Raw genomic sequence first — 12,122 nt, forward strand, 5'->3', positions numbered from 1 at the left:
ACACAAGGTTTTGCAAGGGTGGGTGTTGAAAAATATCTTTGCATGTATTTGGAAAAATAAACTAATAATATAAAAAAGATATTATTGAGAATCACAATAATCCAATGAGCTAGGTACTAAAGTCACTTATGAAGGGAATACTGTGTGTCAGGCACTGTGTTAAGTGCTGGCTCTCTACAGATTTTCAGTGCTTCCCTAAACACTAATGGGACTGATTCTGAAACTCACAGGCTCCTAGATATAAATTGAGGAGTGACTTTAGAAGCCTCCTAATCTATGCCTATAATTTTGTAGAGGAGAAAACTGACGTCTAGAGAGATTATGTGATGCAAGAGTATGTGATGATCAACTTTGATAAATTTAGCTCTTCTCAGTGATACAGTGATCTAAGACAATTCCAAAAGATCTGGGATGGAAAATGCCATCCGCATCCAGAGAAAGATCTATAAAGTTTGAATGAGGATCAAAGCATAGTATTTTCCCTTTTTTGGTTTGCTTTTTCTTCATTTTGTTTTTTCCCTTTTATTCTGATTTTTCTTTCACAACCTAACAAATATGGAAATATGTTTAAAATGATTGTAGATGTATAAATTGTAACATATTGCTTGCTGTTTTGGGGAAGGGGGAGGTAAGGGAGGGAGGAAAAATAACTAGGGACTGAAAATCTTACAAAAATGAATGTTGAAAATGTACATGCAATTGGAAAAAATAAAATAGTATTGAAAAATGCATTAAAGAATATTTGGGGAACCTTCCAAAATGGTGGTTGTGGAAGGAGAGAGAATAGAATCTTCCTATAGAAGCATTATCTATAATGAAGAAACTAAGTGACTTAAAATAATAGCTTTTTATTTTCAAAATATATATAAAGATGGTTTTTAACATTCACCCTTACAAAACCTAAATCTTTCTCCTCCTTTCTTCCCACCCTCTCTCCTAGACATCAAGTAATCCAATATATGTTAAACATGTACAATTTTTCTTTGCCTATTTCCATATTTGTCATGTTGTACAAGAAAAACCAAAAAGGAAAAAAATGAAAAAAAAAACAAGCAAATAACAACAAAAAGGTGAAAATACTATTATGATGATCCATATTCAAGCCTCATAGTCTCTTTTCTGATGTAGATGGCTCTCTCCCTCACAAGTCTACTGGAATTGCCCTGAATCCACCTCATTGTCAAAAAGAGATGACAATTCCGTCAGAATTGATCATCACATTATCTAACTGTTGCCGTGTACAGTGATCTGCTGTTCCTGCTCATTTCACTTAGCATCAGTTCATTTAAGTCTCTTCAAGTCTCTCTGAAATCATCCTGCTGATCATTTCTTACAGAACAATAATATTCCATAACCTTCATATATCATAACTTATTCAGCCATTCTCCCACTGATGAGCATCCACTCAGTTTCCAGTTTCTAGTCACTACAAAAAGGGCTGCCACAAACATTTTTGCACACGTGGGTCCTTTTCCCTCCTTTAATATCTCTTTGGGATACAGGCCCAGTAGAGATACTGCTGGATCAAAGGTATGGGCAATTTGGGCACAGTTCCAAATTGCTCTCCAGAATGGTTGGATCAGTTCATGATTCTAACAATGTATTGGTGTCCCTCCAAAATTAATCTTTTCCTGTCATCTTAACCAATCTGAGAGGTATGTAGTGACACCCGAGGGTTGTTTCAATTTGCATTTTTCTAATCATTAGTGACTTAGGGCATTTTTTCATATGACTAGAAATGGCTTTAATTTGTTCCTCTGAAAATTGTTCATATTCTTTGATCTTCTATCAATTGGAGTATGGTTTGTAGTCTTATAAATCTGAGTCAATTCTCTATGTATTTCGAAATGAGAATTTTATCAGAACTCTAGCATATAAAAATTTCCCCCAGGTTTCTGTTTCCCTTCTAAGCTTGGCTGCATTAGTTTTCTTTGTATAAAAACTTTTAATATAATCAAAATTATCCATTTTGTATCTGATAATGTTTTCAGCTTTCTTTGGTCATAAATTCCTTCCTCCTTCATAGATCTGGGAGGTAAACTATCTTTTATTCTTCTATTTTGTATATAGAATCACCTTTTACGTCTAAATCATGAACCAATTTCGACTTTATCTTGATATAGGGTGTTAGTCAATGTCTAGTTTCTGCCATACTAATTCCTAATTTTCCCAGCAATTTTTATCAAAAAATTTCTGCCAGGGGTTGGAGTCTTTGGGTTTATCAAATATTAGATTACTAGTCATTGACTATTGTTTTTTGTAAGCCTAGCCTACTTCACTGATCAACTACTCTATTTCCCTAAGTGACTTTTTAGTAAGATGAGTGGTTAAGAAAATCAGTTTTGATCACTCTTTTATGCTATCTATTGGAAGGACCCAATAAATTGAAGGTAAGATAGGCTGAGAAGAAATAAAATCATTGCCACTGAAAGATAATTACAAATACTTAGGTAATCAAGTAAAAGTTGACTGAAACAATAACTTCAATAAAAGTGCAAGATACAAAACAAACCCACAAAATTAGTTGCCTTTCTCTAATCTAGCACATAATACCATTGAAGCTTGAAAGACATAGAATAATCAATTCTATTCAAAATAACTACAAAATATTTTAAATAGTTGGGAGTCTACCTACCAAGCACACTTAAGATATATGATTACATCTAGAAAATGCTTCTTCCAGAAACAACAACAAAAAAAGACATACAGTTGGATAAATATTGACTACTAATGTTTGGATTATGCAAATATAATAAATTGGTGATGTTATAGAAATTAATTAAATTAGACTTAGTGCCATATTTTTATCAGTAATTATTTGGTAAAATACTTCTTTTTCTTATAGAAAAGTACTTATATTATTTCAAATACACACAAGCTAACTCTTTTTTCTAATTATTATTATTTTTTTTGTTTACTAATTAACATTTATTTTGATGAGTAGATAGCATGATTGTAAATGGACAGCCTTTTCAGAGTTAGCTCTTCATCTATTAAATTTAATCTGAATTTTTTGTGATGTTATTTTGTGTGTATTAAGTTCAGAACTTAGCAATTCCTTTCTCAAAGAATGAAATGTTCACCATATGAGGGAAAAAATGACATGATTTAACCAATTTCACACAGGTAGACATTATAACTCTTCATATATATATATATGGGTCTTCTATTTCATTTCAGTATCTTCCTAGTGCACATATGTTCATTCTTGTTATATGAACATTTGATTATGTATTTTAGCTCTCTGCCAGATCCAGAAAACCAGGGACTAGGCTTTATTTTGTCTCTGTATCTCTAACCTACAGCTGAATGCTTTGAGTGCAATAGAAGTTTAATAAATGTTTGCTTAATAGAATTGGATTATCATGGGCATTGCAGATTTTGCAAATGGTGTCCTAGGTAGTTTGTTTGGTTCTATTGGGTTTTTCCTCCTCCTGTCCATTCTGCACACACTATAGAGTATTGATTTTATCTTGTCACTCAAAGACCTTTCATAATCCCCCATGATTTGAAGATTAAAGAATTCTTTAGCCTGCCATTTAAGGCCTGCTACATTTGAACTCCAAAATAGTTTTTCTGTTTCTTTCACTACTTTTCTGTGTTCGTCCCATGATATAGCAAAGTTGAGCATTCAGTATCCCTCAAAAACTTCCTGAACTTTCCCTGAACTGAATAAGGTACCTCCATATCCTATGTCCCATCTTGTAAAATCCTGCCCATTCTCAATGCCCCTTCCTCTAAACTTTCCATGGCTAGTCCGACTCTGGCATCTCCCCAGTCTTTGCAATCTTAGAGACCTAATTGTACCATTCACCTGGCACTTAATGCTAATCCTGAAAGCATTATAGTTTTAAGGGTCCATGTCTTAGATTACATGGTCTTACAGGGCAAATATTAAAATGTCAGAGCTACAATGAGCTCATAAGATCACTTCATCCAACCTCTTCATTTTGAGGGAGAATCTGAAGCTCAAAGAGGATAAAATCTTTGGTTTTTAAATTTGTAAAATCAAGTGATTTTTTTCCAGGAAGAGTGGCTCTGATGGATTTTTTCATCAACCAAGGTCACACAGCTATTTAATTGTGGAGTCAGAGCTTCAACTTAAATTTCATGATGCCCTTTATGCTATATTCCATGTTATGCTTCTTTGTATTTTTGTCAACTTGAAGCATGGGAAAAGAATGTTTTATTATATTATGCAAAACATTTCAATCCAATGTTCCGTGATCAGAGGTTGCTTGCACCTAGAAGGTTGCCCTGATCTCAGTAACTCTCTGGGAAAGCTGGAAATGATTAAAGGAATTTTTTGTTTCTAAATCTAAAGAATTCTTGTTTTGGTTCTTTGTACTCATGACTTTTAATTCCCAAGTAGACTGTTGATGCTGTGTTCTGAGTGCATCCTTGGAAGTTATACCTTGTCCATATATATATCCTGCCTAAGTATTTGTATATCATTGTTGACTATTTAGTCATATTTAGCAAAAAAGTTTTTTTTTTAATTATCATCCTAACTACACTCAAAGGGTTATCAAACCGCATACCCTTTTTTGTAGTGGCTAAAAAGTGGAAATTGAAGGGATGCCCATCAATTGGAGAATGGTTGAGTAAGTTATGGTATCTAAATGTTATGAAATATTATTGTTCTGTAAGAAATGATCAGCAGGATGATTTCAGAGAGTCCTGAAGAGACTTACATGAGCTGATGCTAAGTGAAATGAGAAGAGCCAGGAGATCATTATACACAGCAACAGCAAGATTATGAGATGATCAACTCTGATGGACTTGGCTCTTTTCAACAGTGAGGTGATTCAGACCAGTTCCAATTGTTTAGTGATGGAGAGAGCCATCTACACCCAGAGAAACTGAGTTTGGTTCACAACATAGCATTTTCACTCTTTTTGTTGTTTGCTTTGCATTTTATTTTGCATCTCATTTTATTTTTCTGGTTTGATTTGATTTTTCTTGTGCGGCAAGATGATTGTATAAATATATATGCATATATTGGGTTTTTTTAAAAAGAAAAGAAAAAAATTATCATCCTACTTGTTGATTCAATCTCTCCAGATACCGGGCTTATATTTGGGGCCAGCATCTATCCGACCTAAGGCAGAAGCAAAGCAAAAGTTCACAAAAGTTCACAATGTCAAGAGAGATAATTAGAATTAAATATTATCAAAATACCATCAAAAACATAAGGGACAATTGATTATTATATTGCAAAAATTATTCATGGCAATTGAGAAAGAAAATACCATGCCAAATTCCTTTTCTGAGATAAAGTCCTAATACTTAAACCAGGGAGTGACGAAAAAAGATATAGGGATAATAAATAATTATCACCATACTAATACATAAAATTTAAATACAATCTTAGCAAAAAAAAACCTGCAGCAATGTGTCCAAATAAATTATTCATTGTGACATAGTTGAATTTATACTAGTGATGCAAAGATGGTTCTATCCAATAAAACAGTTGACATAATCATTTTCTTTAAAGATATCTTAGACAATGAAATAGTATAAAAAGAAAATGTCTGTTTGCTAGAAGAAGAAAAAATTTGTAAAGTCATAAAGGAAAACTCTGCTGAGTTGTAAAAAGATACAGACAGTAACTTAACAACAGTAGGACACTATTGTTTTTTCTCAGAACTGGGGAAATCAAAGAAAGATAAAAAGAAAAATGTTGAATTCTTAGATCTGAAAGCCTTAGAATTTCTTTTGAATGGATACATTTAAAAATGGGTACCTTATAATTTCTCTGTACCTGAGAAATATTTTAAATGTATCTATAATGTCAGAAATATTAAATACATGAATCACAAACCAAAATGCATTTAAATAATATTTCACAAAGGAAACACAAGCAAAAGATTCCTGCCTAAATGGAAACTAAATAATGGCATGCTGAATATGAGCAGGTTAAAAAACAAATAATAGAAACAATGAATAAGAACTCTCATGATAAGGCAACACACAGGAATTTGGGAATATAACCAACTTAAGTCCTCAGAGAAAAAATTACATTACTTATTTTAAAATAATCTTATAATTTCTTTTTTACCTGATTTTTTTGGGGGGTGGCGAGGCAATGGGGGTTAAGTGCTTTGCCTGGGATTACACAGCTAGAAAGTGTTAAGTGAGAACAAAATTGAACTCACATTTTCCTGACTTCAGAGCCAGTGCCCTATCCACAGTTCCATCTAGCTGACTCTATAATAGTCTTTTGATATAATTACTTTCATTTGTAATCCTGTACGTTTTTATAATTTTAAAAGTATTTGTCCTTCCGAAGGGGTTCAGAGACTTCCATAGAGGGGTCTATGGAACAAAATGGGTTAGAAGTCCCCGGACTGGCAAGATTCACAAATGAACAAATCCAAATTAAGCACAAAAGATGATATAATGAGAATAAGAGGAGCATATAGGATAGAAAGCAAAAAACCAAAACAAAACCAAAACAAAAAACTATAGAAATGGCAAATAAAATTAAAAACTTGTTCTTTAAACAGACTAACAAAATTGATAAATTTTTAGCCAATCTCATCAAAAAATAAAATCAAAATAGAAAAATACAAAAAATGAACAAAATGAATTCATAACAGAAAAGAAAAAAAATTGTCAGAACACGGTATATATAATTATATGACTGAAGTTATCAGAATTCAAAAGAAAAATGATTACCTACAAAAATAGGAGCTACTCAAATTAAGAAATCGAGAAATAAAGATCTTAGTTCAATCTGAGAGCATGACATTGGACAAGTTATAGGATGATAGAATTCTAGGATCATGATTTAAAAGGTATTTATCAGAAGTTGGAGATGAATGGAGAGACTGCTCCAGAAGATTTTATAGATCATTACCACCAAAAAAAGTAAAGAGCAATTAATTCCTATGCTGCACAAATTATTCACAACAATTGAGAAAGGAAATATGTCCCAAAATTCCTTTTCTGAGACCAGTGGGGTTTTAATGCTTAAACTAAGGAGAAAGAAAGCAAACAAAAAGAGTAAATGAGCAACATCACTAAGGAATATTGATTGAAAAATTTTAAATAAAATCCTAACAAAAAGACCTGAGCCATATATCTGAACAAATTATTTTAATTATTAAATTAAATGTATTTACCTGTGACCAAGTTGAATTTATACTAGCAATATGATGATTATATTTAGTAAAACAATTGATATAATTATATTAAAATCATAACAAAATACCCTAAGTCATAGGAATATGTAAATAGATACAGAAAAAGCTTTTAATAAAATAAAAAAACTCCTTTATGGAGAAAGCATAGTCATTAAAGAACCATTTTTCAATATGATGAGGGTTTGGAAGAGAGTGAAAGGGGAAGGAGTAGATCCACAAGTTGTAGATGGCCTTCTCAAGGAGTTTATCTATGAAAGGGAAGAGAGTTTGAGAAATATATCTAGTAGAGATGAAAAAATCCGGTGATAGTGTTTTAAGACTATTGAAGACATCGTGTTTAAAGGCAGAAAGGAAAGATTAGAAAAAAGAGGGAATGATGAAGGGACAATCTGTTGTAGGAGACAAGATAAGATGGAATTATGAATGCATGTAGAGGGACTTTCCTTGGCAAGAAGAGGTCTTCATTTAAGACCAAACTGAAGGAAAAAGCCAAGGAAAGATCTAAGTGACATGAGATGAGGAGGGAAGGAAGGAAGCTCTTAGCCAAGGACCTCAATTTTTCTCAACAAAGAATGGGAGGAGGGAGAGCAGTGGGAGCCTTGGGGAGGGATGAAAAGATTTTGAATAAAATGGAATAGCAATCAATAAGGGAGATATAAAAGAATTGCCTTGCAACAATGAGGGCCCACTTGACTATGTAATATAAATTTATGGCATATCTAATCAGTATAGTTTTGTGACTTTCTCCAGCTTCATTCAGTAGCATGTGATTAGTAATGAAGAAAGAAGGCAGTGGGAATGATCCAAGGCTGAATTTTGACATATGATCATCAATAAGGACAAAGGGTCAAGGGATTTTAGTGTAAAGGAGAGTGTGGTACTGAAATAAGGTGTCAAGATACATAAGGGAAATGAACATAGCCAGTGAAGGGTAAATGATCTGGGAAAGGACTTAGAAACAAGATAAGATGGAATTATGAATGCATGTAGAGGGATTTTCCTTGGCAAGAAGAGGTCTTCATTTAAGACCAAACTGAAGGAAAAAGCCAAGGAAAGATCTAAGTGACATGAGATGAGGAGGGAAGGAAGGAAGCTCTTAGCCAAGGACCTCAATTTTTCTCAATGAAGAATGGGAGGAGGGAGAGCAGGGGAACCTTGAGGAGGGATGAAAAGATAGATGGATGAAGATAGAGAATGAAGCACAGGATTAAGGATCCTGGGACATAGAAGAAAATGAAATCATGAGAAACAATCAAATTCTGTTCAATAAACAAGAACAATAACTGCTTGGGGAAGCATTTTATTCAATAAGATCTGCTGGGAAAACTAGAAAGCAATTTGGCTAAAAAAGGGTTTCATCTATTATCTTACAATCATCTACTATAATAAATTCCACATGGAAACTTATAAAAGGTAAAATTATTCTGAAAAAATGGAGAAAAAGGGATTGAGGCACCTTTCACAGTTATGACTAGGGGAAGAATTCTTAACGAAGAAGAGTAGAGAGGAGATCACAAAAAGATAAAATTATATGAAATTAAAAAGCTTTTACATGAACAAGTTCCATATATCTAGGATAATAAACGAAATTGTTAGCTCAAGGGTAAAAACTTTTACACCAAATGTTTTTGATAAAGGTCTAATATATACTATGGAACATGGAAGGAATTAACAAAAATATTTGATCAAGAGCTTTTCCCCAATGGATACTAAGTCTCAAATAATAAGAATTCTCAAAAAGAATTCTCAAAAAAAGAGTTCTCAAAAGAATTACAAACGAAAGCAATTTAGAAGAAAATCAAAATCAATTATATAAAAGATCACTTCAAATCATTGATAATTAGAGGAGCGGAAATTAAAACAAAGCTGAGGTTTTATCTCAAATCCAGCAAATGGGCAAAGAGGGAAGGATGTAAAGGATCATCATTACAGAGGTGGGGAAAAAACAAGCATAAGGATAAGAGTTAATTTTAGTGCAGTGGAGAATTGGTCAAAACTTCAGGAAAGCAATTTGCAATGATGCAAAAATAGTTACTAAAAGATCTTTATATCAAAATATTCATAACAGCATCTCAGGGCCAGGGATGAGGGTGTTAAAAGAATTTTTAGGATCTTTGCTAGCCACTTACATAAATAAATTAGGGCAGCTAGCTAGATGGCACAGTGGATAGAGCATCAGTAGATAGAGCATCAGTCCTGGTAATCAGGAGGACTTGAGTTCAAAACTGCCCTCAAGACACTTAACACTTATCAACTGTGTGTCCTCAGGCAAATCACTTAACCCCAGTTGCCTCTCAAACAAACAAACAAACAAAGACAATGAATAAACCAGCAAGGGTTATAGATTGACAGGGACATTGTTGTAATTTATTTTATCTATTCAAGAGTGATATAATCCATCAGTAGGTGATGGATACCTGTGTCTCACAGTTCCATAGATCTCACACACATATACATATATATGTGTGTAATATAAAAAACTACATATAGATAGGAAACTATTATACATATACTATAAAATATGTAATATATAACAGATCTATATCTATATCTATCTGTCTATATAGTTACATCTTTTTGGGAAAAAATGTTTTGAGGAAAAGAATAAATCTGTTTAACCTTATTCCAGAGGCTTTTAGCATAGCCATTTGTTGTTGTGGGGGACCTTAGAGTTGCGTCTCATTCTTTATGACCACATTTGGGATCCTTTGGGCAGAGATACTGGTTTGCCATTTCCTTCTCCAGCTCTTTTTACAGGTGAGTAAACTGAGACCAACAGAGTGAAGTGACTTGCCCAGAGTCACCCAGCTAGTATTTGAGGTCAGATTTGAACTCAGATCTTCCTGACTCTAGGACTGGTGCTCTATCCAGCATGGTCATTGATACCAGAACAAAGAAAAGAACATCTTCATTATCAGACAGTTAATTAACTGTGAAGCTTCTGTGCCTTATTTGCTAGAATAAAGAGAAGTGAGTGAATTTCTAGAACTAATTAAAATCCTTTGTGCTTTCTTTTGCATTTGTAAGGAGATTGGAGGAAGGGAAGTACATTCAGTGTCACACAGAAAAAGCAAGATAATAAGAGTAAATCTAGCAGAAGATTGTTATATCTCTCAACATTAGCATTGCATAGGTAACTGTTTGGACATGTAGACATATATTGTATTTAATTTATACTTTAACATATGTAACATGTATTGGTCAACCTGCCATCTGGGGGGGGGGGAGGAGGGGAAAAATTAGAACAAAAGGTTTGGCAATTGTCAATGTTGTAAAATTACCCATGCATATATATATCTGGTAAATAAAAAGTATTAAATAAAAAAAGAAGAAGATAGTTAGGTCTTTTCCCTTAAAATTCCACTTTCAAAAGGGGGAAGTGTGTAGCTGCAAAGGGCCAGAACTAAGTAGGAACCATTGATTGGGAAATGATTAAACAAATTGTAGAAATGAATGTACACATGTGTATGTGAATGTTGAAATATTGGAATATTTTGTTCTGTAAAGAATGATGTCTATGTAAAAATTCAGAGAAACATGCAGACTGGCATGAGTTAATGCAAAATGAGGAGAACCAACAAAACAATATACATAATGACTGCAAAAATGTAAATGGAAAGAACAATGAAACAAAATACAAAATTGCGTGATTATGATGAATAAATTTGGCCTCTCAGAAAAGATGAGAAAATGTACCTTCCTTCCTTTGTTAACTCTGGATGTGAAATGTTGTATATTCTTTCAGACCATCAATATGTTGCATGACTTTGCTGAACATTTAAAAAAGATCTAAGAGAAAGATTTCCAGGCAAAAATGGAGGGAAGGGGCATATTAGGAAAGGAATGGCATTAAAAGCAGAAAACATCAATAAAATATAAGTCTCATTATAAAGGAGGCTTGAGGTGGAAGAGGGGAGCATCTCCCTTTCTCCCTTCAGTTTTGGGGGGGATGGATGTGTTTGTATTTTCTCAGTAAATACCTTTTGTAAAAGCTAATTGATGTTACTCACTTATTTGTAGTATTAAAGTAATAGCAACCGATTATTTGAAGAGATAAGTAGTTGATTGATATTAGGGGGAATACATTGGATGGGGGCTAGAGCCAACAGCACATTAGAGAAAATCCCATAATCCTTTAGGTGGAGTAGTAGCTGAGCTCTGGGGACTCAACCTGTCAGTGCTAGTGGGGCTGGAAGAGTGAGCCCAGAGCTTATAGATGACAAAAATGAAATTTGAAAGAAAAAAAGAGCCAGGTTCCATTACCAGAGAATGTCTTTGGAAAAATCTCTTATGAAAAAGGCATGATTCAGCTCGCATCATCTTTTAGTAGCACTCAGAACGATTTGGGTGTCATTTCTTTGTGGTAAAGGGAATTTAAATGAAAGTTCAACCCAAGGTCCTCTTGAAAAGGGGGAAAGTAGGGGTGGGAGGCAGCTTTGAAGAATTCTGTTTCCTACTCCTCTCCATTTAGGAGGCATGAGGAACAGCCACTCTATGGGGGAAGCTGGTTTGTCTGAAGAAGGCTTTGAACTTCTGAGCTTATTAACAAACCGAATCAATATGCAGAGAGCTGTCATTACAAGTTGTGGGAATCTGGACTTCTCCGTTCAATGTGATTATTTCCTCCCCTCTAGCTGTCAGAATGAGGCTCTTCTCCAGGTCACTCAGACCTGATCAAAACGGTGGCCACGTCTGGTGACATTTGGACATGTTACGCCACCGACTATTCATTAATCTTGGGGTTTCATGACAGATGCTACAAGCATGTGTATATAAAGATTTCCCTGTCACTGATCAACCTGTGCCAGTGCCTGAAGCCCACTCGGATGGCGATAGGCAACCTGTACAGAACTGGCTGGGATAGAGCAACCAGAAAAAAATTGGGGAGGGGGGAATAGAAATCTTGACATGAGCGACTACATTAGAAGAGTATTCTACAGCTTAATTCTCTTAATGATCCTGAAGGTTTTAAGG

This window comes from Sminthopsis crassicaudata, chromosome X (assembly GCF_048593235.1).
Source record: "Sminthopsis crassicaudata isolate SCR6 chromosome X, ASM4859323v1, whole genome shotgun sequence".
Classification (NCBI taxonomy): Eukaryota; Metazoa; Chordata; class Mammalia; order Dasyuromorphia; family Dasyuridae; genus Sminthopsis; species Sminthopsis crassicaudata.